This window comes from Engystomops pustulosus, chromosome 9, assembly GCF_040894005.1.
Source record: "Engystomops pustulosus chromosome 9, aEngPut4.maternal, whole genome shotgun sequence".
NCBI lineage: Eukaryota > Metazoa > Chordata > Amphibia > Anura > Leptodactylidae > Engystomops > Engystomops pustulosus.
The window spans coordinates 66564014-66584285 of record NC_092419.1 but is presented as its reverse complement, the minus strand read 5'-3'; the positions used below and the strand labels follow the sequence as shown (position 1 = coordinate 66584285).

Genomic DNA, 20272 nt, shown 5'->3' with positions numbered 1-20272 from the left:
AGGCTTGGCAAGTACCAGCATGGGAGACTGGCTGGGAATCCCAAGTTCCGTTGACCTTTTTGAACCTGAAAATTGTGTTAGTTTCTCTATGAGATAGTAAAAGAAGGTTCAAATTGAACAGCTGCTGTCAACGGCCATTCTAAGCTGAATGTGCCTGCTCTCATCAGATCGCAGCAGCAATGTAGCTTAAGGCTTGGCAAGTACCAGCATGGGAGACTGGCTGGGAATCCCAAGTTCCGTTGACCTTTTTGAACCTGAAAATTGTGTTAGTTTCTCTATGAGATAGTAAAAGAAGGTTCAAATTGAACAGCTGCTGTCAACGGCCATTCTAAGCTGAATGTGCCTGCTCTCGTCAGATCGCAGCAGCAATGCAGCTTAAGGCTTGGCAAGTACCAGCATGGGAGACTGGCTGGGAATCCCAAGTTCCGTTGACCTTTTTGAACCTGAAAATTGTGTTAGTTTCTCTATGAGATGGTAAAAGAAAGTAGAAATTAGGCAGCTGCTGTCAACGGCCATTCTAAGCTGAATGTGCCTGCTCTCGTCAGATCGCAGCAGCAATGCAGCTTAAGGCTTGGCAAGTACCAGCATGGGAGACTGGCTGGGAATCCCAAGTTCCGTTGACCTTTTTGAACCTGAAAATTGTGTTAGTTTCTCTATGGGATAGTAAAAGAAGGTTCAAATTGAACAGCTGCTGTCAACGGCCATTCTAAGCTGAATGTGCCTGCTCTCGTCAGATCGCAGCAGCAATGCAGCTTAAGGCTTGGCAAGTACCAGCATGGGAGACTGGCTGGAAATCCCAAGTTCTGTTGACCTTTTTGAATCTGAAAATTGTGTTAGTTTTTCTATGAGATAGTAAAAGAAAGTTCAAATTGAACAGCTGCTGTCAACGGCCATTCTAAGCTGAATGTGCCTGCTCTCGTCAGATCGCAGCAGCAATGCAGCTTAAGGCTTGGCAAGTACCAGCATGGGAGACTGGCTGGAAATCCCAAGTTCTGTTGACCTTTTTGAATCTGAAAATTGTGTTAGTTTTTCTATGAGATAGTAAAAGAAAGTTCAAATTGAACAGCTGCTGTCAATGGCCATTCTAAGCTGAATGTGCCTGCTCTCGTCAGATCGCAGCAGCTTAAGGCTTGGCAAGTACCAGCATGGGAGACTGGCTGGGAATCCCAAGTTCCGTTGACCTTTTTGAACCTGAAAATTGTGTTAGTTTCTCTATGAGATAGTAAAAGAAGGTTCAAATTGAACAGCTGCTGTCAACGGCCATTCTAAGCTGAATGTGCCTGCTCTCATCAGATCGCAGCAGCAATGTAGCTTAAGGCTTGGCAAGTACCAGCATGGGAGACTGGCTGGGAATCCCAAGTTCCGTTGACCTTTTTGAACCTGAAAATTGTTAGTTTCTCTGTCAAAGATGGTAAAAGAAGGTTCAAATTGAACAGCTGCTGTCAACGGCCATTCTAAGCTGAATGTGCCTGCTCTCGTCAGATCGCAGCAGCAATGCAGCTTAAGGCTTGGCAAGTAACAGCATGGGAGACTGGCTGGGAATCCCAAGTTCCGTTGACCTTTTTGAACCTGAAAATTGTGTTAGTTTCTCTATGAGATAGTAAAAGAAGGTTCAAATTGAACAGCTGCTGTCAACGGCCATTCTAAGCTGAATGTGCCTGCTCTCGTCAGATCGCAGCAGCAATGCAGCTTAAGGCTTGGCAAGTACCAGCATGGGAGACTGGCTGGGAATCCCAAGTTCTGTTGACCTTTTTGAACCTGAAAATTGTGTTAGTTTCTCTATGAGATAGTAAAAGAAGGTTCAAATTGAACAGCTGCTGTCAACGGCCATTCTAAGCTGAATGTGCCTGCTCTCGTCAGATAGCAGCAGCAATGCAGCTTAAGGCTTGGCAAGTACCAGCATGGGAGACTGGCTGGGAATCCCAAGTTCTGTTGACCTTTTTGAACCTGAAAATTGTGTTAGTTTCTCTATGAGATAGTAAAAGAAGGTTCAAATTGAACAGCTGCTGTCAACGGCCATTCTAAGCTGAATGTGCGTGCTCTTGTCGGATCACAGCAGCGATGCAGCTTAAGGCTTGGCAAGTACCAGCATGGGAGACTGGCTGCGAATCCCAAGTTCCGTTGACCTTTTTGAACCTGAAAATTGTGTTAGTTTCTCTATGAGATAGTAAAAGAAGGTTCAAACTGAACAGCTGCTGTCAACGGCCATTCTAAGCTGAATGTGCCTGCTCTCGTCAGATCGCAGCAGCAATGCAGCTTAAGGCTTGGCAAGTACCAGCATGGGAGACTGGCTGGGAATCCCAAGTTCCGTTGACCTTTTTGAACCTGAAAATTGTGTTAGTTTCTCTATGAGATAGTAAAAGAAGGTTCAAATTGAACAGCTGCTGTCAACGGCCATTCTAAGCTGAATGTGCGTGCTCTTGTCGGATCACAGCAGCGATGCAGCTTAAGGCTTGGCAAGTACCAGCATGGGAGACTGGCTGCGAATCCCAAGTTCCGTTGACCTTTTTGAACCTGAAAATTGTGTTAGTTTCTCTATGAGATAGTAAAAGAAGGTTCAAACTGAACAGCTGCTGTCAACAGCCATTCTAAGCTGAATGTGCCTGCTCTCGTCAGATCGCAGCATCAATGCAGCTTAAGGCTTGGCAAGTACCAGCATGGGAGACTGGCTGGGAATCCCAAGTTCCGTTGACCTTTTTGAACCTGAAAATTGTGTTAGTTTCTCTATGAGATAGTAAAAGAAAGTAGAAATTAGGCAGCTGCTGTCAACGGCCATTCTAAGCTGAATGTGCCTGCTCTCGTCAGATCGCAGCAGCAATGCAGCTTAAGGCTTGGCAAGTACCAGCATGGGAGACTGGCTGGGAATCCCAAGTTCCGTTGACCTTTTTGAACCTGAAAATTGTGTTAGTTTCTCTATGGGATAGTAAAAGAAGGTTCAAATTGAACAGCTGCTGTCAACGGCCATTCTAAGCTGAATGTGCCTGCTCTCGTCAGATCGCAGCAGCAATGCAGCTTAAGGCTTGGCAAGTACCAGCATGGGAGACTGGCTGGAAATCCCAAGTTCTGTTGACCTTTTTGAATCTGAAAATTGTGTTAGTTTTTCTATGAGATAGTAAAAGAAAGTTCAAATTGAACAGCTGCTGTCAACGGCCATTCTAAGCTGAATGTGCCTGCTCTCGTCAGATCGCAGCAGCAATGCAGCTTAAGGCTTGGCAAGTACCAGCATGGGAGACTGGCTGGGAATCCCAAGTTCCGTTGACCTTTTTGAACCTGAAAATTGTGTTAGTTTCTCTATGAGATGGTAAAAGAAAGTAGAAATTAGGCAGCTGCTGTCAACGGCCATTCTAAGCTGAATGTGCCTGCTCTCGTCAGATCGCAGCAGCAATGCAGCTTAAGGCTTGGCAAGTACCAGCATGGGAGACTGGCTGGGAATCCCAAGTTCCGTTGACCTTTTTGAACCTGAAAATTGTGTTAGTTTCTCTATGGGATAGTAAAAGAAGGTTCAAATTGAACAGCTGCTGTCAACGGCCATTCTAAGCTGAATGTGCCTGCTCTCGTCAGATCGCAGCAGCAATGCAGCTTAAGGCTTGGCAAGTACCAGCATGGGAGACTGGCTGGAAATCCCAAGTTCTGTTGACCTTTTTGAATCTGAAAATTGTGTTAGTTTTTCTATGAGATAGTAAAAGAAAGTTCAAATTGAACAGCTGCTGTCAATGGCCATTCTAAGCTGAATGTGCCTGCTCTCGTCAGATCGCAGCAGCTTAAGGCTTGGCAAGTACCAGCATGGGAGACTGGCTGGGAATCCCAAGTTCCGTTGACCTTTTTGAACCTGAAAATTGTGTTAGTTTCTCTATGAGATAGTAAAAGAAGGTTCAAATTGAACAGCTGCTGTCAACGGCCATTCTAAGCTGAATGTGCCTGCTCTCATCAGATCGCAGCAGCAATGTAGCTTAAGGCTTGGCAAGTACCAGCATGGGAGACTGGCTGGGAATCCCAAGTTCCGTTGACCTTTTTGAACCTGAAAATTGTTAGTTTCTCTGTCAAAGATGGTAAAAGAAGGTTCAAATTGAACAGCTGCTGTCAACGGCCATTCTAAGCTGAATGTGCCTGCTCTCGTCAGATCGCAGCAGCAATGCAGCTTAAGGCTTGGCAAGTAACAGCATGGGAGACTGGCTGGGAATCCCAAGTTCCGTTGACCTTTTTGAACCTGAAAATTGTGTTAGTTTCTCTATGAGATAGTAAAAGAAGGTTCAAATTGAACAGCTGCTGTCAACGGCCATTCTAAGCTGAATGTGCCTGCTCTCGTCAGATCGCAGCAGCAATGCAGCTTAAGGCTTGGCAAGTACCAGCATGGGAGACTGGCTGGGAATCCCAAGTTCTGTTGACCTTTTTGAACCTGAAAATTGTGTTAGTTTCTCTATGAGATAGTAAAAGAAGGTTCAAATTGAACAGCTGCTGTCAACGGCCATTCTAAGCTGAATGTGCCTGCTCTCGTCAGATAGCAGCAGCAATGCAGCTTAAGGCTTGGCAAGTACCAGCATGGGAGACTGGCTGGGAATCCCAAGTTCTGTTGACCTTTTTGAACCTGAAAATTGTGTTAGTTTCTCTATGAGATAGTAAAAGAAGGTTCAAATTGAACAGCTGCTGTCAACGGCCATTCTAAGCTGAATGTGCGTGCTCTTGTCGGATCACAGCAGCGATGCAGCTTAAGGCTTGGCAAGTACCAGCATGGGAGACTGGCTGCGAATCCCAAGTTCCGTTGACCTTTTTGAACCTGAAAATTGTGTTAGTTTCTCTATGAGATAGTAAAAGAAGGTTCAAACTGAACAGCTGCTGTCAACGGCCATTCTAAGCTGAATGTGCCTGCTCTCGTCAGATCGCAGCAGCAATGCAGCTTAAGGCTTGGCAAGTACCAGCATGGGAGACTGGCTGGGAATCCCAAGTTCCGTTGACCTTTTTGAACCTGAAAATTGTGTTAGTTTCTCTATGAGATAGTAAAAGAAGGTTCAAATTGAACAGCTGCTGTCAACGGCCATTCTAAGCTGAATGTGCGTGCTCTTGTCGGATCACAGCAGCGATGCAGCTTAAGGCTTGGCAAGTACCAGCATGGGAGACTGGCTGCGAATCCCAAGTTCCGTTGACCTTTTTGAACCTGAAAATTGTGTTAGTTTCTCTATGAGATAGTAAAAGAAGGTTCAAACTGAACAGCTGCTGTCAACAGCCATTCTAAGCTGAATGTGCCTGCTCTCGTCAGATCGCAGCATCAATGCAGCTTAAGGCTTGGCAAGTACCAGCATGGGAGACTGGCTGGGAATCCCAAGTTCCGTTGACCTTTTTGAACCTGAAAATTGTGTTAGTTTCTCTATGAGATAGTAAAAGAAAGTAGAAATTAGGCAGCTGCTGTCAACGGCCATTCTAAGCTGAATGTGCCTGCTCTCTTCAGATCGCAGCAGCAATGCAGCTTAAGGCTTGGCAAGTACCAGCATGGGAGACTGGCTGGGAATCCCAAGTTCCGTTGACCTTTTTGAACCTGAAAATTGTGTTAGTTTCTCTATGGGATAGTAAAAGAAGGTTCAAATTGAACAGCTGCTGTCAACGGCCATTCTAAGCTGAATGTGCCTGCTCTCGTCAGATCGCAGCAGCAATGCAGCTTAAGGCTTGGCAAGTACCAGCATGGGAGACTGGCTGGAAATCCCAAGTTCTGTTGACCTTTTTGAATCTGAAAATTGTGTTAGTTTTTCTATGAGATAGTAAAAGAAAGTTCAAATTGAACAGCTGCTGTCAACGGCCATTCTAAGCTGAATGTGCCTGCTCTCGTCAGATCGCAGCAGCAATGCAGCTTAAGGCTTGGCAAGTACCAGCATGGGAGACTGGCTGGAAATCCCAAGTTCTGTTGACCTTTTTGAATCTGAAAATTGTGTTAGTTTTTCTATGAGATAGTAAAAGAAAGTTCAAATTGAACAGCTGCTGTCAATGGCCATTCTAAGCTGAATGTGCCTGCTCTCGTCAGATCGCAGCAGCTTAAGGCTTGGCAAGTACCAGCATGGGAGACTGGCTGGGAATCCCAAGTTCCGTTGACCTTTTTGAACCTGAAAATTGTGTTAGTTTCTCTATGAGATAGTAAAAGAAGGTTCAAATTGAACAGCTGCTGTCAACGGCCATTCTAAGCTGAATGTGCCTGCTCTCATCAGATCGCAGCAGCAATGTAGCTTAAGGCTTGGCAAGTACCAGCATGGGAGACTGGCTGGGAATCCCAAGTTCCGTTGACCTTTTTGAACCTGAAAATTGTGTTAGTTTCTCTATGAGATAGTAAAAGAAGGTTCAAATTGAACAGCTGCTGTCAACGGCCATTCTAAGCTGAATGTGCCTGCTCTCGTCAGATCGCAGCAGCAATGCAGCTTAAGGCTTGGCAAGTACCAGCATGGGAGACTGGCTGGGAATCCCAAGTTCCGTTGACCTTTTTGAACCTGAAAATTGTTAGTTTCTCTGTCAAAGATGGTAAAAGAAGGTTCAAATTGAACAGCTGCTGTCAACGGCCATTCTAAGCTGAATGTGCCTGCTCTCGTCAGATCGCAGCAGCAATGCAGCTTAAGGCTTGACAAGTAACAGCATGGGAGACTGGCTGGGAATCCCAAGTTCCGTTGACCTTTTTGAACCTGAAAATTGTGTTAGTTTCTCTATGAGATAGTAAAAGAAGGTTCAAATTGAACAGCTGCTGTCAACGGCCATTCTAAGCTGAATGTGCCTGCTCTCGTCAGATCGCAGCAGCAATGCAGCTTAAGGCTTGGCAAGTACCAGCATGGGAGACTGGCTGGGAATCCCAAGTTCTGTTGACCTTTTTGAACCTGAAAATTGTGTTAGTTTCTCTATGAGATAGTAAAAGAAGGTTCAAATTGAACAGCTGCTGGTCAACGGCCATTCTAAGCTGAATGTGCCTGCTCTCGTCAGATAGCAGCAGCAATGCAGCTTAAGGCTTGGCAAGTACCAGCATGGGAGACTGGCTGGGAATCCCAAGTTCCGTTGACCTTTTTGAACCTGAAAATTGTGTTAGTTTCTCTATGAGATAGTAAAAGAAGGTTCAAATTGAACAGCTGCTGTCAACGGCCATTCTAAGCTGATGTGCTTGCTCTTGTCGGATCACAGCAGCGATGCAGCTTAAGGCTTGGCAAGTACCAGCATGGGAGACTGGCTGCGAATCCCAAGTTCCGTTGACCTTTTTGAACCTGAAAATTGTGTTAGTTTCTCTATGAGATAGTAAAAGAAGGTTCAAACTGAACAGCTGCTGTCAACAGCCATTCTAAGCTGAATGTGCCTGCTCTCGTCAGATCGCAGCATCAATGCAGCTTAAGGCTTGGCAAGTACCAGCATGGGAGACTGGCTGGGAATCCCAAGTTCCGTTGACCTTTTTGAACCTGAAAATTGTGTTAGTTTCTCTATGAGATAGTAAAAGAAGGTTCAAATTGAACAGCTGCTGTCAACGGCCTTTCTAAGCTGAATGTGTGTGCTCTTGTCAGATCGCAGCAGCGATGCAGCTTAAGGCTTGGCAAGTACCATCATGGGAGACTGGCTGCGAATCCCAAGTTCCGTTGACCTTTTTGAACCTGAAAATTGTGTTAGTTTCTCTATGAGATAGTAAAAGAAGGTTCAAACTGAACAGCTGCTGTCAACGGCCATTCTAAGCTGAATGTGCCTGCTCTCGTCAGATCGCAGCATCAATGCAGCTTAAGGCTTGGCAAGTACCAGCATGGGACACTGGCTGGGAATCCCAAGTTCCGTTGACCTTTTTGAACCTGAAAATTGTGTTAGTTTCTCTATGAGATAGTAAAAGAAGGTTCAAATTGAACAGCTGCTGTCAACGGCCATTCTAAGCTGAATGTGCCTGCTCTCGTCAGATCGCAGCAGCAATGCAGCTTAAGGCTTGGCAAGTACCAGCATGGGAGACTGGCTGGGAATCCCAAGTTCCGTTGACCTTTTTGAACCTGAAAATTGTGTTAGTTTCTCTATGAGATAGTAAAAGAAAGTAGAAATTAGGCAGCTGCTGTCAACGGCCATTCTAAGCTGAATGTGCCTGCTCTCGTCAGATCGCAGCAGCAATGCAGCTTAAGGCTTGGCAAGTACCAGCATGGGAGACTGGCTGGGAATCCCAAGTTCTGTTGACCTTTTTGAACCTGAAAATTGTGTTAGTTTCTCTATGAGATAGTAAAAGAAGGTTCAAATTGAACAGCTGCTGTCAACGGCCATTCTAAGCTGAATGTGCCTGCTCTCATCAGATCGCAGCAGATTAAGGCTTGGCAAGTACCAGCATGGGAGACTGGCTGGGAATCCCAAGTTCCGTTGACCTTTTTGAACCTGAAAATTGTGTTAGTTTCTCTATGAGATAGTAAAAGAAGGTTCAAACTGAACAGCTGCTGTCAACGGCCATTCTAAGCTGAATGTGCCTGCTCTCGTCAGATCGCAGCAGCAATGCAGCTTAAGGCTTGGCAAGTACCAGCATGGGAGACTGGCTGGGAATCCCAAGTTCCGTTGACCTTTTTGAACCTGAAAATTGTGTTAGTTTCTCTATGAGATAGTAAAAGAAAGTAGAAATTAGGCAGCTGCTGTCAACGGCCATTCTAAGCTGAATGTGCCTGCTCTCGTCAGATCGCAGCAGCAATGCAGCTTAAGGCTTGGCAAGTACCAGCATGGGAGACTGGCTGGGAATCCCAAGTTCTGTTGACCTTTTTGAACCTGAAAATTTTGTTAGTTTCTCTATGAGATAGTAAAAGAAGGTTCAAAATGAACAGCTGCTGTCAACGGCCATTCTAAGCTGAATGTGCCTGCTCTCATCAGATCGCAGCAGCTTAAGGCTTGGCAAGTACCAGCATGGGAGACTGGCTGGGAATCCCAAGTTCCGTTGACCTTTTTGAACCTGAAAATTGTGTTAGTTTCTCTATGAGATAGTAAAGGAAGGTTCAAACTGAACAGCTGCTGTCAACGGCCATTCTAAGCTGAATGTGCCTGCTCTCGTCAGATCGCAGCAGCAATGCAGCTTAAGGCTTGGCAAGTACCAGCATGGGAGACTGGCTGGGAATCCCAAGTTCCGTTGACCTTTTTGAACCTGAAAATTGTGTTAGTTTCTCTATGAGATAGTAAAAGAAGGTTCAAATTGAACAGCTGCTGTCAACAGCCATTCTAAGCTGAATGTGCCTGCTCTCGTCAGATCGCAGCAGCTTAAGGCTTGGCAAGTACCAGCATGGGAGACTGGCTGGGAATCCCAAGTTCCGTTGACCTTTTTGAACCTGAAAATTGTGTTAGTTTCTCTATGAGATAGTAAAAGAAGGTTCAAATTGAACAGCTGCTGTCAACGGCCATTCTAAGCTGAATGTGCCTGCTCTCGTCAGATCGCAGCAGCAATGCAGCTTAAGGCTTGGCAAGTACCAGCATGGGAGACTGGCTGGGAATCCCAAGTTCCGTTGACCTTTTTGAACCTGAAAATTGTGTTAGTTTCTCTATGGGATAGTAAAAGAAGGTTCAAATTGAACAGCTGCTGTCAACGGCCATTCTAAGCTGAATGTGCCTGCTCTCGTCAGATCGCAGCAGCAATGCAGCTTAAGGCTTGGCAAGTACCAGCATGGGAGACTGGCTGGAAATCCCAAGTTCTGTTGACCTTTTTGAATCTGAAAATTGTGTTAGTTTTTCTATGAGATAGTAAAAGAAAGTTCAAATTGAACAGCTGCTGTCAACGGCCATTCTAAGCTGAATGTGCCTGCTCTCGTCAGATCGCAGCAGCAATGCAGCTTAAGGCTTGGCAAGTACCAGCATGGGAGACTGGCTGGGAATCCCAAGTTCTGTTGACCTTTTTGAACCTGAAAATTGTGTTAGTTTCTCTATGAGATAGTAAAAGAAGGTTCAAATTGAACAGCTGCTGTCAACGGCCATTCTAAGCTGAATGTGCCTGCTCTCGTCAGATCGCAGCAACAATGCAGCTTAAGGCTTGGCAAGTACCAGCATGGGAGACTGGCTGGGAATCCCAAGTTCCGTTGACCTTTTTGAACCTGAAAATTGTGTTAGTTTCTCTATGGGATAGTAAAAGAAGGTTCAAATTGAACAGCTGCTGTCAACGGCCATTCTAAGCTGAATGTGCCTGCTCTCGTCAGATCGCAGCAGCAATGCAGCTTAAGGCTTGGCAAGTACCAGCATGGGAGACTGGCTGGAAATCCCAAGTTCTGTTGACCTTTTTGAATCTGAAAATTGTGTTAGTTTTTCTATGAGATAGTAAAAGAAAGTTCAAATTGAACAGCTGCTGTCAACGGCCATTCTAAGCTGAATGTGCCTGCTCTCGTCAGATCGCAGCAGCAATGCAGCTTAAGGCTTGGCAAGTACCAGCATGGGAGACTGGCTGGAAATCCCAAGTTCTGTTGACCTTTTTGAATCTGAAAATTGTGTTAGTTTTTCTATGAGATAGTAAAAGAAAGTTCAAATTGAACAGCTGCTGTCAATGGCCATTCTAAGCTGAATGTGCCTGCTCTCGTCAGATCGCAGCAGCTTAAGGCTTGGCAAGTACCAGCATGGGAGACTGGCTGGGAATCCCAAGTTCCGTTGACCTTTTTGAACCTGAAAATTGTGTTAGTTTCTCTATGAGATAGTAAAAGAAGGTTCAAATTGAACAGCTGCTGTCAACGGCCATTCTAAGCTGAATGTGCCTGCTCTCATCAGATCGCAGCAGCAATGTAGCTTAAGGCTTGGCAAGTACCAGCATGGGAGACTGGCTGGGAATCCCAAGTTCCGTTGACCTTTTTGAACCTGAAAATTGTGTTAGTTTCTCTATGAGATAGTAAAAGAAGGTTCAAATTGAACAGCTGCTGTCAACGGCCATTCTAAGCTGAATGTGCCTGCTCTCGTCAGATCGCAGCAGCAATGCAGCTTAAGGCTTGGCAAGTACCAGCATGGGAGACTGGCTGGGAATCCCAAGTTCCGTTGACCTTTTTGAACCTGAAAATTGTTAGTTTCTCTGTCAAAGATGGTAAAAGAAGGTTCAAATTGAACAGCTGCTGTCAACGGCCATTCTAGGCTGAATGTGCCTGCTCTCGTCAGATCGCAGCAGCAATGCAGCTTAAGGCTTGGCAAGTAACAGCATGGGAGACTGGCTGGGAATCCCAAGTTCCGTTGACCTTTTTGAACCTGAAAATTGTGTTAGTTTCTCTATGAGATAGTAAAAGAAGGTTCAAATTGAACAGCTGCTGTCAACGGCCATTCTAAGCTGAATGTGCCTGCTCTCATCAGATCGCAGCAGCAATGTAGCTTAAGGCTTGGCAAGTACCAGCATGGGAGACTGGCTGGGAATCCCAAGTTCCGTTGACCTTTTTGAACCTGAAAATTGTGTTAGTTTCTCTATGAGATAGTAAAAGAAGGTTCAAATTGAACAGCTGCTGTCAACGGCCATTCTAAGCTGAATGTGCCTGCTCTCGTCAGATCGCAGCAGCAATGCAGCTTAAGGCTTGGCAAGTACCAGCATGGGAGACTGGCTGGGAATCCCAAGTTCCGTTGACCTTTTTGAACCTGAAAATTGTTAGTTTCTCTGTCAAAGATGGTAAAAGAAGGTTCAAATTGAACAGCTGCTGTCAACGGCCATTCTAGGCTGAATGTGCCTGCTCTCGTCAGATCGCAGCAGCAATGCAGCTTAAGGCTTGGCAAGTAACAGCATGGGAGACTGGCTGGGAATCCCAAGTTCCGTTGACCTTTTTGAACCTGAAAATTGTGTTAGTTTCTCTATGAGATAGTAAAAGAAGGTTCAAATTGAACAGCTGCTGTCAACGGCCATTCTAAGCTGAATGTGCCTGCTCTCATCAGATCGCAGCAGCAATGTAGCTTAAGGCTTGGCAAGTACCAGCATGGGAGACTGGCTGGGAATCCCAAGTTCCGTTGACCTTTTTGAACCTGAAAATTGTGTTAGTTTCTCTATGAGATAGTAAAAGAAGGTTCAAATTGAACAGCTGCTGTCAACGGCCATTCTAAGCTGAATGTGCCTGCTCTCGTCAGATCGCAGCAGCAATGCAGCTTAAGGCTTGGCAAGTACCAGCATGGGAGACTGGCTGGGAATCCCAAGTTCCGTTGACCTTTTTGAACCTGAAAATTGTTAGTTTCTCTGTCAAAGATGGTAAAAGAAGGTTCAAATTGAACAGCTGCTGTCAACGGCCATTCTAGGCTGAATGTGCCTGCTCTCGTCAGATCGCAGCAGCAATGCAGCTTAAGGCTTGGCAAGTAACAGCATGGGAGACTGGCTGGGAATCCCAAGTTCCGTTGACCTTTTTGAACCTGAAAATTGTGTTAGTTTCTCTATGAGATAGTAAAAGAAGGTTCAAATTGAACAGCTGCTGTCAACGGCCATTCTAAGCTGAATGTGCCTGCTCTCGTCAGATAACAGCAGCAATGCAGCTTAAGGCTTGGCAAGTACCAGCATGGGAGACTGGCTGGGAATCCCAAGTTCCGTTGACCTTTTTGAACCTGAAAATTGTGTTAGTTTCTCTATGAGATAGTAAAAGAAGGTTCAAATTGAACAGCTGCTGTCAACGGCCATTCTAAGCTGAATGTGCGTGCTCTTGTCGGATCACAGCAGCGATGCAGCTTAAGGCTTGGCAAGTACCAGCATGGGAGACTGTCTGCGAATCCCAAGTTCCGTTGACCTTTTTGAACCTGAAAATTGTGTTAGTTTCTCTATGAGATAGTAAAAGAAGGTTCAAACTGAACAGCTGCTGTCAACAGCCATTCTAAGCTGAATGTGCCTGCTCTCGTCAGATCGCAGCAGCAATGCAGCTTAAGGCTTGGCAAGTACCAGCATGGGAGACTGGCTGGGAATCCCAAGTTCCGTTGACCTTTTTGAACCTGAAAATTGTGTTAGTTTCTCTATGAGATAGTAAAAGAAGGTTCAAATTGAACAGCTGCTGTCAACGGCCATTCTAAGCTGAATGTGCGTGCTCTTGTCGGATCACAGCAGCGATGCAGCTTAAGGCTTGGCAAGTACCAGCATGGGAGACTGGCTGCGAATCCCAAGTTCCGTTGACCTTTTTGAACCTGAAAATTGTGTTAGTTTCTCTATGAGATAGTAAAAGAAGGTTCAAACTGAACAGCTGCTGTCAACGGCCATTCTAAGCTGAATGTGCCTGCTCTCGTCAGATCGCAGCATCAATGCAGCTTAAGGCTTGGCAAGTACCAGCATGGGAGACTGGCTGGGAATCCCAAGTTCCGTTGACCTTTTTGAACCTGAAAATTGTGTTAGTTTCTCTATGAGATAGTAAAAGAAAGTAGAAATTAGGCAGCTGCTGTCAACGGCCATTCTAAGCTGAATGTGCCTGCTCTCGTCAGATCGCAGCAGCAATGCAGCTTAAGGCTTGGCAAGTACCAGCATGGGAGACTGGCTGGGAATCCCAAGTTCCGTTGACCTTTTTGAACCTGAAAATTGTGTTAGTTTCTCTATGGGATAGTAAAAGAAGGTTCAAATTGAACAGCTGCTGTCAACGGCCATTCTAAGCTGAATGTGCCTGCTCTCGTCAGATCGCAGCAGCAATGCAGCTTAAGGCTTGGCAAGTACCAGCATGGGAGACTGGCTGGAAATCCCAAGTTCTGTTGACCTTTTTGAATCTGAAAATTGTGTTAGTTTTTCTATGAGATAGTAAAAGAAAGTTCAAATTGAACAGCTGCTGTCAACGGCCATTCTAAGCTGAATGTGCCTGCTCTCGTCAGATCGCAGCAGCAATGCAGCTTAAGGCTTGGCAAGTACAAGCATGGGAGACTGGCTGGGAATCCCAAGTTCTGTTGACCTTTTTGAACCTGAAAATTGTGTTAGTTTCTCTATGAGATAGTAAAAGAAGGTTCAAATTGAACAGCTGCTGTCAACGGCCATTCTAAGCTGAATGTGCCTGCTCTCGTCAGATCGCAGCAGCAATGCAGCTTAAGGCTTGGCAAGTACCAGCATGGGAGACTGGCTGGAAATCCCAAGTTCTGTTGACCTTTTTGAATCTGAAAATTGTGTTAGTTTTTCTATGAGATAGTAAAAGAAAGTTCAAATTGAACAGCTGCTGTCAACGGCCATTCTAAGCTGAATGTGCCTGCTCTCGTCAGATCGCAGCAGCAATGCAGCTTAAGGCTTGGCAAGTACCAGCATGGGAGACTGGCTGGAAATCCCAAGTTCTGTTGACCTTTTTGAATCTGAAAATTGTGTTAGTTTTTCTATGAGATAGTAAAAGAAAGTTCAAATTGAACAGCTGCTGTCAATGGCCATTCTAAGCTGAATGTGCCTGCTCTCGTCAGATCGCAGCAGCTTAAGGCTTGGCAAGTACCAGCATGGGAGACTGGCTGGGAATCCCAAGTTCCGTTGACCTTTTTGAACCTGAAAATTGTGTTAGTTTCTCTATGAGATAGTAAAAGAAGGTTCAAATTGAACAGCTGCTGTCAACGGCCATTCTAAGCTGAATGTGCCTGCTCTCATCAGATCGCAGCAGCAATGTAGCTTAAGGCTTGGCAAGTACCAGCATGGGAGACTGGCTGGGAATCCCAAGTTCCGTTGACCTTTTTGAACCTGAAAATTGTGTTAGTTTCTCTATGAGATAGTAAAAGAAGGTTCAAATTGAACAGCTGCTGTCAACGGCCATTCTAAGCTGAATGTGCCTGCTCTCGTCAGATCGCAGCAGCAATGCAGCTTAAGGCTTGGCAAGTACCAGCATGGGAGACTGGCTGGGAATCCCAAGTTCCGTTGACCTTTTTGAACCTGAAAATTGTTAGTTTCTCTGTCAAAGATGGTAAAAGAAGGTTCAAATTGAACAGCTGCTGTCAACGGCCATTCTAAGCTGAATGTGCCTGCTCTCGTCAGATCGCAGCAGCAATGCAGCTTAAGGCTTGACAAGTAACAGCATGGGAGACTGGCTGGGAATCCCAAGTTCCGTTGACCTTTTTGAACCTGAAAATTGTGTTAGTTTCTCTATGAGATAGTAAAAGAAGGTTCAAATTGAACAGCTGCTGTCAACGGCCATTCTAAGCTGAATGTGCATGCTCTCGTCAGATCGCAGCAGCAATGCAGCTTAAGGCTTGGCAAGTACCAGCATGGGAGACTGGCTGGGAATCCCAAGTTCTGTTGACCTTTTTGAACCTGAAAATTGTGTTAGTTTCTCTATGAGATAGTAAAAGAAGGTTCAAATTGAACAGCTGCTGTCAACGGCCATTCTAAGCTGAATGTGCCTGCTCTCGTCAGATAGCAGCAGCAATGCAGCTTAAGGCTTGGCAAGTACCAGCATGGGAGACTGGCTGGGAATCCCAAGTTCCGTTGACCTTTTTGAACCTGAAAATTGTGTTAGTTTCTCTATGAGATAGTAAAAGAAGGTTCAAATTGAACAGCTGCTGTCAACGGCCATTCTAAGCTGAATGTGCGTGCTCTTGTCGGATCACAGCAGCGATGCAGCTTAAGGCTTGGCAAGTACCAGCATGGGAGACTGGCTGCGAATCCCAAGTTCCGTTGACCTTTTTGAACCTGAAAATTGTGTTAGTTTCTCTATGAGATAGTAAAAGAAGGTTCAAACTGAACAGCTGCTGTCAACGGCCATTCTAAGCTGAATGTGCCTGCTCTCGTCAGATCGCAGCATCAATGCAGCTTAAGGCTTGGCAAGTACCAGCATGGGAGACTGGCTGGGAATCCCAAGTTCCGTTGACCTTTTTGAACCTGAAAATTGTGTTAGTTTCTCTATGAGATAGTAAAAGAAGGTTCAAATTGAACAGCTGCTGTCAACGGCCATTCTAAGCTGAATGTGCGTGCTCTTGTCGGATCACAGCAGCGATGCAGCTTAAGGCTTGGCAAGTACCAGCATGGGAGACTGGCTGCGAATCCCAAGTTCCGTTGACCTTTTTGAACCTGAAAATTGTGTTAGTTTCTCTATGAGATAGTAAAAGAAGGTTCAAACTGAACAGCTGCTGTCAACAGCCATTCTAAGCTGAATGTGCCTGCTCTCGTCAGATCGCAGCATCAATGCAGCTTAAGGCTTGGCAAGTAACAGCATGAGAGACTGGCTGGGAATCCCAAGTTCCGTTGACCTTTTTGAACCTGAAAATTGTGTTAGTTTCTCTATGAGATAGTAAAAGAAGGTTCAAATTGAACAGCTGCTGTCAACGGCCTTTCTAAGCTGAATGTGTGTGCTCTTGTCAGATCGCAGCAGCGATGCAGCTTAAGGCTTGGCAAGTACCATCATGGGAGACTGGCTGCGAATCCCAAGTTCCGTTGACCTTTTTGAACCTGAAAATTGTGTTAGTTTCTCTATGAGATAGTAAAAGAAGGTTCAAACTGAACAGCTGCTGTCAACGGCCATTCTAAGCTGAATGTGCCTGCTCTCGTCAGATCGCAGCATCAATGCAGCTTAAGGCTTGGCAAGTACCAGCATGGGACACTGGCTGGGAATCCCAAGTTCCGTTGACCTTTTTGAACCTGAAAATTGTGTTAGTTTCTCTATGAGATAGTAAAAGAAGGTTCAAATTGAACAGCTGCTGTCAACGGCCATTCTAAGCTGAATGTGCCTGCTCTCGTCAGATCGCAGCAGCAATGCAGCTTAAGGCTTGGCAAGTACCAGCATGGGAGACTGGCTGGGAATCCCAAGTTCCGTTGACCTTTTTGAACCTGAAAATTGTGTTAGTTTCTCTATGAGATAGTAAAAGAAAGTAGAAATTAGGCAGCTGCTGTCAACGGCCATTCTAAGCTGAATGTGCCTGCTCTCGTCAGATCGCAGCAGCAATGCAGCTTAAGGCTTGGCAAGTACCAGCATGGGAGACTGGCTGGGAATCCCAAGTTCTGTTGACCTTTTTGAACCTGAAAATTGTGTTAGTTTCTCTATGAGATAGTAAAAGAAGGTTCAAATTGAACAGCTGCTGTCAACGGCCATTCTAAGCTGAATGTGCCTGCTCTCATCAGATCGCAGCAGATTAAGGCTTGGCAAGTACCAGCATGGGAGACTGGCTGGGAATCCCAAGTTCCGTTGACCTTTTTGAACCTGAAAATTGTGTTAGTTTCTCTATGAGATAGTAAAAGAAGGTTCAAACTGAACAGCTGCTGTCAACGGCCATTCTAAGCTGAATGTGCCTGCTCTCGTCAGATCGCAGCAGCAATGCAGCTTAAGGCTTGGCAAGTACCAGCATGGGAGACTGGCTGGGAATCCCAAGTTCCGTTGACCTTTTTGAACCTCAAAATTGTGTTAGTTTCTCTATGAGATAGTAAAAGAAAGTAGAAATTAGGCAGCTGCTGTCAACGGCCATTCTAAGCTGAATGTGCCTGCTCTCGTCAGATCGCAGCAGCAATGCAGCTTAAGGCTTGGCAAGTACCAGCATGGGAGACTGGCTGGGAATCCCAAGTTCTGTTGACCTTTTTGAACCTGAAAATTTTGTTAGTTTCTCTATGAGATAGTAAAAGAAGGTTCAAATTGAACAGCTGCTGTCAACGGCCATTCTAAGCTGAATGTGCCTGCTCTCATCAGATCGCAGCAGCTTAAGGCTTGGCAAGTACCAGCATGGGAGACTGGCTGGGAATCCCAAGTTCCGTTGACCTTTTTGAACCTGAAAATTGTGTTAGTTTCTCTATGAGATAGTAAAAGAAGGTTCAAACTGAACAGCTGCTGTCAACGGCCATTCTAAGCTGAATGTGCCTGCTCTCGTCAGATCGCAGCAGCAATGCAGCTTAATGCTTGGCAAGTACCAGCATGGGAGACTGGCTGGGAATCCCAAGTTCCGTTGACCTTTTTGAACCTGAAAATTGTGTTAGTTTCTCTATGAGATAGTAAAAGAAGGTTCAAATTGAACAGCTGCTGTCAACAGCCATTCTAAGCTGAATGTGCCTGCTCTCGTCAGATCGCAGCAGCTTAAGGCTTGGCAAGTACCAGCATGGGAGACTGGCTGGGAATCCCAAGTTCCGTTGACCTTTTTGAACCTGAAAATTGTGTTAGTTTCTCTATGAGATAGTAAAAGAAGGTTCAAATTGAACAGCTGCTGTCAACGGCCATTCTAAGCTGAATGTGCCTGCTCTCGTCAGATCGCAGCAGCAATGCAGCTTAAGGCTTGGCAAGTACCAGCATGGGAGACTGGCTGGGAATCCCAAGTTCCGTTGACCTTTTTGAACCTGAAAATTGTGTTAGTTTCTCTATGGGATAGTAAAAGAAGGTTCAAATTGAACAGCTGCTGTCAACGGCCATTCTAAGCCGAATGTGCCTGCTCTCGTCAGATCGCAGCAGCAATGCAGCTTAAGGCTTGGCAAGTACCAGCATGGGAGACTGGCTGGAAATCCCAAGTTCTTTTGACCTTTTTGAATCTGAAAATTGTGTTAGTTTTTCTATGAGATAGTAAAAGAAAGTTCAAATTGAACAGCTGCTGTCAACGGCCATTCTAAGCTGAATGTGCCTGCTCTCGTCAGATCGCAGCAGCAATGCAGCTTAAGGCTTGGCAAGTACCAGCATGGGAGACTGGCTGGGAATCCCAAGTTCTGTTGACCTTTTTGAACCTGAAAATTGTGTTAGTTTCTCTATGAGATAGTAAAAGAAGGTTCAAATTGAACAGCTGCTGTCAACGGCCATTCTAAGCTGAATGTGCCTGCTCTCGTCAGATCGCAGCAACAATGCAGCTTAAGGCTTGGCAAGTACCAGCATGGGAGACTGGCTGGGAATCCCAAGTTCCGTTGACCTTTTTGAACCTGAAAATTGTGTTAGTTTCTCTATGGGATAGTAAAAGAAGGTTCAAATTGAACAGCTGCTGTCAACGGCCATTCTAAGCTGAATGTGCCTGCTCTCGTCAGATCGCAGCAGCAATGCAGCTTAAGGCTTGGCAAGTACCAGCATGGGAGACTGGCTGGAAATCCCAAGTTCTGTTGACCTTTTTGAATCTGAAAATTGTGTTAGTTTTTCTATGAGATAGTAAAAGAAAGTTCAAATTGAACAGCTGCTGTCAACGGCCATTCTAAGCTGAATGTGCCTGCTCTCGTCAGATCGCAGCAGCAATGCAGCTTAAGGCTTGGCAAGTACCAGCATGGGAGACTGGCTGGAAATCCCAAGTTCTGTTGACCTTTTTGAATCTGAAAATTGTGTTAGTTTTTCTATGAGATAGTAAAAGAAAGTTCAAATTGAACAGCTGCTGTCAATGGCCATTCTAAGCTGAATGTGCCTGCTCTCGTCAGATCGCAGCAGCTTAAGGCTTGGCAAGTACCAGCATGGGAGACTGGCTGGGAATCCCAAGTTCCGTTGACCTTTTTGAACCTGAAAATTGTGTTAGTTTCTCTATGAGATAGTAAAAGAAGGTTCAAATTGAACAGCTGCTGTCAACGGCCATTCTAAGCTGAATGTGCCTGCTCTCATCAGATCGCAGCAGCAATGTAGCTTAAGGCTTGGCAAGTACCAGCATGGGAGACTGGCTGGGAATCCCAAGTTCCGTTGACCTTTTTGAACCTGAAAATTGTGTTAGTTTCTCTATGAGATAGTAAAAGAAGGTTCAAATTGAACAGCTGCTGTCAACGGCCATTCTAAGCTGAATGTGCCTGCTCTCGTCAGATCGCAGCAGCAATGCAGCTTAAGGCTTGGCAAGTACCAGCATGGGAGACTGGCTGGGAATCCCAAGTTCCGTTGACCTTTTTGAACCTGAAAATTGTTAGTTTCTCTGTCAAAGATGGTAAAAGAAGGTTCAAATTGAACAGCTGCTGTCAACGGCCATTCTAAGCTGAATGTGCCTGCTCTCGTCAGATCGCAGCAGCAATGCAGCTTAAGGCTTGGCAAGTAACAGCATGGGAGACTGGCTGGGAATCCCAAGTTCCGTTGACCTTTTTGAACCTGAAAATTGTGTTAGTTTCTCTATGAGATAGTAAAAGAAGGTTCAAATTGAACAGCTGCTGTCAACGGCCATTCTAAGCTGAATGTGCCTGCTCTCGTCAGATCGCAGCAGCAATGCAGCTTAAGGCTTGGCAAGTACCAGCATGGGAGACTGGCTGGGAATCCCAAGTTCTGTTGACCTTTTTGAACCTGAAAATTGTGTTAGTTTCTCTATGAGATAGTAAAAGAAGGTTCAAATTGAACAGCTGCTGTCAACGGCCATTCTAAGCTGAATGTGCCTGCTCTCGTCAGATAGCAGCAGCAATGCAGCTTAAGGCTTGGCAAGTACCAGCATGGGAGACTGGCTGGGAATCCCAAGTTCTGTTGACCTTTTTGAACCTGAAAATTGTGTTAGTTTCTCTATGAGATAGTAAAAGAAGGTTCAAATTGAACAGCTGCTGTCAACGGCCATTCTAAGC

At 45.4% G+C, this 20272-nt stretch overlaps 65 pseudogenes; all 65 read left to right on the top strand.

Moving 5' to 3' along the window:
• Positions 1 to 126: 126 nt before the first annotated feature.
• LOC140082281 (5S ribosomal RNA) lies at positions 127 to 245 on the top strand (annotated as a pseudogene).
• Positions 246 to 315: 70 nt separating this feature from the next.
• Positions 316 to 434, top strand: LOC140099417 (5S ribosomal RNA; annotated as a pseudogene).
• A 70-nt stretch (positions 435 to 504) lies between these two features.
• Positions 505 to 623, top strand: LOC140099416 (5S ribosomal RNA; annotated as a pseudogene).
• A 70-nt stretch (positions 624 to 693) lies between these two features.
• LOC140090650 (5S ribosomal RNA) lies at positions 694 to 812 on the top strand (annotated as a pseudogene).
• A 70-nt stretch (positions 813 to 882) lies between these two features.
• On the top strand, positions 883 to 1001 carry LOC140090649 (5S ribosomal RNA; annotated as a pseudogene).
• Positions 1002 to 1252: 251 nt separating this feature from the next.
• On the top strand, positions 1253 to 1371 carry LOC140082280 (5S ribosomal RNA; annotated as a pseudogene).
• Positions 1372 to 1441: 70 nt separating this feature from the next.
• LOC140091436 (5S ribosomal RNA) lies at positions 1442 to 1560 on the top strand (annotated as a pseudogene).
• Positions 1561 to 1630: 70 nt separating this feature from the next.
• LOC140080210 (5S ribosomal RNA) lies at positions 1631 to 1749 on the top strand (annotated as a pseudogene).
• Positions 1750 to 1819: 70 nt separating this feature from the next.
• On the top strand, positions 1820 to 1938 carry LOC140091611 (5S ribosomal RNA; annotated as a pseudogene).
• A 259-nt stretch (positions 1939 to 2197) lies between these two features.
• Positions 2198 to 2316, top strand: LOC140099415 (5S ribosomal RNA; annotated as a pseudogene).
• Positions 2317 to 2575: 259 nt separating this feature from the next.
• LOC140095258 (5S ribosomal RNA) lies at positions 2576 to 2694 on the top strand (annotated as a pseudogene).
• A 70-nt stretch (positions 2695 to 2764) lies between these two features.
• Positions 2765 to 2883, top strand: LOC140099414 (5S ribosomal RNA; annotated as a pseudogene).
• Positions 2884 to 2953: 70 nt separating this feature from the next.
• On the top strand, positions 2954 to 3072 carry LOC140090648 (5S ribosomal RNA; annotated as a pseudogene).
• Positions 3073 to 3142: 70 nt separating this feature from the next.
• On the top strand, positions 3143 to 3261 carry LOC140099413 (5S ribosomal RNA; annotated as a pseudogene).
• A 70-nt stretch (positions 3262 to 3331) lies between these two features.
• On the top strand, positions 3332 to 3450 carry LOC140099412 (5S ribosomal RNA; annotated as a pseudogene).
• Positions 3451 to 3520: 70 nt separating this feature from the next.
• LOC140090647 (5S ribosomal RNA) lies at positions 3521 to 3639 on the top strand (annotated as a pseudogene).
• Positions 3640 to 3890: 251 nt separating this feature from the next.
• Positions 3891 to 4009, top strand: LOC140082279 (5S ribosomal RNA; annotated as a pseudogene).
• Positions 4010 to 4079: 70 nt separating this feature from the next.
• Positions 4080 to 4198, top strand: LOC140091435 (5S ribosomal RNA; annotated as a pseudogene).
• Positions 4199 to 4268: 70 nt separating this feature from the next.
• LOC140080209 (5S ribosomal RNA) lies at positions 4269 to 4387 on the top strand (annotated as a pseudogene).
• Positions 4388 to 4457: 70 nt separating this feature from the next.
• Positions 4458 to 4576, top strand: LOC140091610 (5S ribosomal RNA; annotated as a pseudogene).
• Positions 4577 to 4835: 259 nt separating this feature from the next.
• Positions 4836 to 4954, top strand: LOC140099410 (5S ribosomal RNA; annotated as a pseudogene).
• Positions 4955 to 5213: 259 nt separating this feature from the next.
• Positions 5214 to 5332, top strand: LOC140095257 (5S ribosomal RNA; annotated as a pseudogene).
• A 70-nt stretch (positions 5333 to 5402) lies between these two features.
• On the top strand, positions 5403 to 5521 carry LOC140082961 (5S ribosomal RNA; annotated as a pseudogene).
• Positions 5522 to 5591: 70 nt separating this feature from the next.
• On the top strand, positions 5592 to 5710 carry LOC140090645 (5S ribosomal RNA; annotated as a pseudogene).
• Positions 5711 to 5780: 70 nt separating this feature from the next.
• On the top strand, positions 5781 to 5899 carry LOC140090644 (5S ribosomal RNA; annotated as a pseudogene).
• A 251-nt stretch (positions 5900 to 6150) lies between these two features.
• Positions 6151 to 6269, top strand: LOC140082278 (5S ribosomal RNA; annotated as a pseudogene).
• A 70-nt stretch (positions 6270 to 6339) lies between these two features.
• On the top strand, positions 6340 to 6458 carry LOC140099409 (5S ribosomal RNA; annotated as a pseudogene).
• A 70-nt stretch (positions 6459 to 6528) lies between these two features.
• Positions 6529 to 6647, top strand: LOC140093653 (5S ribosomal RNA; annotated as a pseudogene).
• Positions 6648 to 6717: 70 nt separating this feature from the next.
• Positions 6718 to 6836, top strand: LOC140080208 (5S ribosomal RNA; annotated as a pseudogene).
• A 71-nt stretch (positions 6837 to 6907) lies between these two features.
• Positions 6908 to 7026, top strand: LOC140089766 (5S ribosomal RNA; annotated as a pseudogene).
• A 258-nt stretch (positions 7027 to 7284) lies between these two features.
• Positions 7285 to 7403, top strand: LOC140095256 (5S ribosomal RNA; annotated as a pseudogene).
• Positions 7404 to 7662: 259 nt separating this feature from the next.
• Positions 7663 to 7781, top strand: LOC140091525 (5S ribosomal RNA; annotated as a pseudogene).
• A 70-nt stretch (positions 7782 to 7851) lies between these two features.
• On the top strand, positions 7852 to 7970 carry LOC140099408 (5S ribosomal RNA; annotated as a pseudogene).
• A 70-nt stretch (positions 7971 to 8040) lies between these two features.
• LOC140080207 (5S ribosomal RNA) lies at positions 8041 to 8159 on the top strand (annotated as a pseudogene).
• Positions 8160 to 8410: 251 nt separating this feature from the next.
• LOC140099407 (5S ribosomal RNA) lies at positions 8411 to 8529 on the top strand (annotated as a pseudogene).
• Positions 8530 to 8599: 70 nt separating this feature from the next.
• LOC140080206 (5S ribosomal RNA) lies at positions 8600 to 8718 on the top strand (annotated as a pseudogene).
• A 251-nt stretch (positions 8719 to 8969) lies between these two features.
• Positions 8970 to 9088, top strand: LOC140099405 (5S ribosomal RNA; annotated as a pseudogene).
• Positions 9089 to 9339: 251 nt separating this feature from the next.
• On the top strand, positions 9340 to 9458 carry LOC140099404 (5S ribosomal RNA; annotated as a pseudogene).
• Positions 9459 to 9528: 70 nt separating this feature from the next.
• LOC140090642 (5S ribosomal RNA) lies at positions 9529 to 9647 on the top strand (annotated as a pseudogene).
• Positions 9648 to 9717: 70 nt separating this feature from the next.
• On the top strand, positions 9718 to 9836 carry LOC140080204 (5S ribosomal RNA; annotated as a pseudogene).
• A 70-nt stretch (positions 9837 to 9906) lies between these two features.
• LOC140086080 (5S ribosomal RNA) lies at positions 9907 to 10025 on the top strand (annotated as a pseudogene).
• A 70-nt stretch (positions 10026 to 10095) lies between these two features.
• On the top strand, positions 10096 to 10214 carry LOC140090641 (5S ribosomal RNA; annotated as a pseudogene).
• A 70-nt stretch (positions 10215 to 10284) lies between these two features.
• LOC140090640 (5S ribosomal RNA) lies at positions 10285 to 10403 on the top strand (annotated as a pseudogene).
• Positions 10404 to 10654: 251 nt separating this feature from the next.
• LOC140082276 (5S ribosomal RNA) lies at positions 10655 to 10773 on the top strand (annotated as a pseudogene).
• A 70-nt stretch (positions 10774 to 10843) lies between these two features.
• LOC140099403 (5S ribosomal RNA) lies at positions 10844 to 10962 on the top strand (annotated as a pseudogene).
• Positions 10963 to 11032: 70 nt separating this feature from the next.
• Positions 11033 to 11151, top strand: LOC140094925 (5S ribosomal RNA; annotated as a pseudogene).
• Positions 11152 to 11221: 70 nt separating this feature from the next.
• LOC140082275 (5S ribosomal RNA) lies at positions 11222 to 11340 on the top strand (annotated as a pseudogene).
• A 70-nt stretch (positions 11341 to 11410) lies between these two features.
• Positions 11411 to 11529, top strand: LOC140099402 (5S ribosomal RNA; annotated as a pseudogene).
• A 70-nt stretch (positions 11530 to 11599) lies between these two features.
• On the top strand, positions 11600 to 11718 carry LOC140094924 (5S ribosomal RNA; annotated as a pseudogene).
• Positions 11719 to 11788: 70 nt separating this feature from the next.
• Positions 11789 to 11907, top strand: LOC140082274 (5S ribosomal RNA; annotated as a pseudogene).
• A 70-nt stretch (positions 11908 to 11977) lies between these two features.
• On the top strand, positions 11978 to 12096 carry LOC140099401 (5S ribosomal RNA; annotated as a pseudogene).
• Positions 12097 to 12166: 70 nt separating this feature from the next.
• On the top strand, positions 12167 to 12285 carry LOC140094923 (5S ribosomal RNA; annotated as a pseudogene).
• Positions 12286 to 12355: 70 nt separating this feature from the next.
• Positions 12356 to 12474, top strand: LOC140097497 (5S ribosomal RNA; annotated as a pseudogene).
• Positions 12475 to 12733: 259 nt separating this feature from the next.
• Positions 12734 to 12852, top strand: LOC140090091 (5S ribosomal RNA; annotated as a pseudogene).
• A 259-nt stretch (positions 12853 to 13111) lies between these two features.
• Positions 13112 to 13230, top strand: LOC140084201 (5S ribosomal RNA; annotated as a pseudogene).
• A 70-nt stretch (positions 13231 to 13300) lies between these two features.
• LOC140099399 (5S ribosomal RNA) lies at positions 13301 to 13419 on the top strand (annotated as a pseudogene).
• A 70-nt stretch (positions 13420 to 13489) lies between these two features.
• Positions 13490 to 13608, top strand: LOC140090639 (5S ribosomal RNA; annotated as a pseudogene).
• A 70-nt stretch (positions 13609 to 13678) lies between these two features.
• On the top strand, positions 13679 to 13797 carry LOC140088189 (5S ribosomal RNA; annotated as a pseudogene).
• A 70-nt stretch (positions 13798 to 13867) lies between these two features.
• Positions 13868 to 13986, top strand: LOC140090638 (5S ribosomal RNA; annotated as a pseudogene).
• Positions 13987 to 14056: 70 nt separating this feature from the next.
• LOC140090637 (5S ribosomal RNA) lies at positions 14057 to 14175 on the top strand (annotated as a pseudogene).
• A 251-nt stretch (positions 14176 to 14426) lies between these two features.
• On the top strand, positions 14427 to 14545 carry LOC140082273 (5S ribosomal RNA; annotated as a pseudogene).
• Positions 14546 to 14615: 70 nt separating this feature from the next.
• On the top strand, positions 14616 to 14734 carry LOC140099398 (5S ribosomal RNA; annotated as a pseudogene).
• A 70-nt stretch (positions 14735 to 14804) lies between these two features.
• On the top strand, positions 14805 to 14923 carry LOC140093652 (5S ribosomal RNA; annotated as a pseudogene).
• Positions 14924 to 14993: 70 nt separating this feature from the next.
• Positions 14994 to 15112, top strand: LOC140091659 (5S ribosomal RNA; annotated as a pseudogene).
• A 70-nt stretch (positions 15113 to 15182) lies between these two features.
• Positions 15183 to 15301, top strand: LOC140089765 (5S ribosomal RNA; annotated as a pseudogene).
• The last annotated feature ends 4971 nt before the right edge of the window (positions 15302 to 20272 follow it).